The sequence below is a fragment of the Peromyscus maniculatus genome, chromosome 13 (assembly GCF_049852395.1).
Source record: "Peromyscus maniculatus bairdii isolate BWxNUB_F1_BW_parent chromosome 13, HU_Pman_BW_mat_3.1, whole genome shotgun sequence".
NCBI classification, from domain to species: domain Eukaryota; kingdom Metazoa; phylum Chordata; class Mammalia; order Rodentia; family Cricetidae; genus Peromyscus; species Peromyscus maniculatus.
In genome coordinates this window covers 3,294,706-3,296,625 of record NC_134864.1, presented here as the reverse complement: position 1 = coordinate 3,296,625, position 1,920 = coordinate 3,294,706, and positions in this window count along the sequence as shown.

Below are 1,920 nucleotides of genomic sequence, written 5' to 3'. Positions count from 1 at the left end.
AGCTAAGGGCTCAGAGCTGTCTGAGGCTAGGTGGTTGCAGAGGATGGGGAGGAAGTGGCTCCTTTGCCCTTCCTGGGGTGCCTGGAAGGAAAGGGAGAGGGGGTTGTCTGCAGTCTGTCAGACCTGTGGCTGTCCTGGCACCCTAGTGAGCCAGAACTAGGGGAGCTGGACCTGATATCTGAGCCCCAGACTAGGAAAAGTCAGAAGGTGTGGTGGCCTCCTAAAGTGTTTGGAGCTTCTGAATGTAGCCAGAAGCAAGAAAAAAACTCTCCTCTGCCTGCTCCAACAAGGATCCAGGCAGAACAGGTTGAACAAGTGTGCCCTTGACAGCTAGGCAGCACAGGGCTTCAGCACTTTCACAGAGGTCTTGAGAACAAGAGATTTCTTGTAGGATGAGGAAGGGGTTCATAGCCCACCAAGGACAGTACGGTTCTGGAGGGTGGGTGCATTACATTTACTCTGCACATCCTTTTCACTTACACCTAACCCTCACTCTGTAAATTAGAAAACTAGTTTGAAGTGGAAAGCTAAAGAAACAGGAGTAAAAATGCAAATCAAACAAACAAACAACAAACAAACAACAGACATAAGACTGGAAATGCAAGCGAAGCATGGCATCAAAGCCAAGGTGGCCAGGGCCGAGGGCCTGTGCAGTCCCAGGCTCAGACCTCTGCTAAAGAGTACCAGGTCCCAAGGGGACAAGTGCTGAGCAAATGGAACCACACACGAAAAGGATGTTTTCACATGGGTGAGACTTAGCTGTGTGGCAGCCAGTCTGTGGTTCCCGGGGTGGGAGTCCAGGAGAGGTTTTTTTGTCAAGAACAGGGAGATTTGGTGGGGAGGGATGGCTTGCGTCTTCATTGTGGCGTGATTATATTTGGTGAAATTCTCCAAAAATCATCACTTCAGATGAATGCATTTTACATATCTATAAAACTGTGCTAAAATATGTAATCTTATAGGCTCTCACTTGGTGTGAATTACCAGGTGAGGTTTTACCATTTTTACTGTATTCTTGAGTATGTTTGGTGTAGAATGAGCTCTTTTGTCCTTATTCACATCTGTCTGATGTAATCATTTCTCCTGCTTTAAGGGTTCTTGAGGTGGAGTATTTTTCTGACACATGAGCATGCTCCAGCGTACACCCTGTATTAACTTGGACTTTCCTAGTTCCCCTCCTCATCCCTGGGATAGTCTGGGCCGAGCCTGCTGCTCTGACTGCTTGGCTGGAATGGTGGTCCTCCATAGGAAGTGCAGAGAGGCTCTCTCCTGTGTGGGCTAGCCTTGGTTCAAATCTAAAGCCACTGAGTCTGCATGGGTGTCCTGGGAGGGGGTCTTTGTGGGTCGATACAGTTGGGAAGTATTAGACAGGGTTACACAGACTTCTCAACTGAAGACTTCCCAGGCTCCTTAGGGATCTTTAAAGGACTGTGCAGCACCTGTCTCCCAGTCTGCACCCCCAGGTGATTTGGTGGTGGCGGCGGCGGCAGGGTGGGGTGGGGTGTGGGGGTGGAGTGTGGGTTCACTTGCTTGCCTTTTATTTCAAGTTTTTCCCCATAGTTATCCAGACAAATTCTAGGCATTTCAAGCATGTCAGCTCTGGTTGGTGGTGGTGGTGTTATTTTGAGAATTCTGGCAAATTTATTCAGCATAACCTTCACCAGAATCCAGTTTGCGAACATTTCAGTCCTCCAAAAAGATTAAAGCGAAGCCGCTAGGGAGATAGAGACGGGTTGAAGAGACGGTGGAAACCCCCTTCTCTTGTTCTCCAGTGCCTCCCCCGCCTGTCACTCCACTCCAGGAGGATCTGGATTCCCGAGCAGCGCCCCTGCAACCCAAACTACTATCGGTGCTGGAGAGCCTGATAGGCTCCTGTGGTAGGTGGGGAGGGTGGGGTAAGAAGTGGCGCTGCCGGGCTTC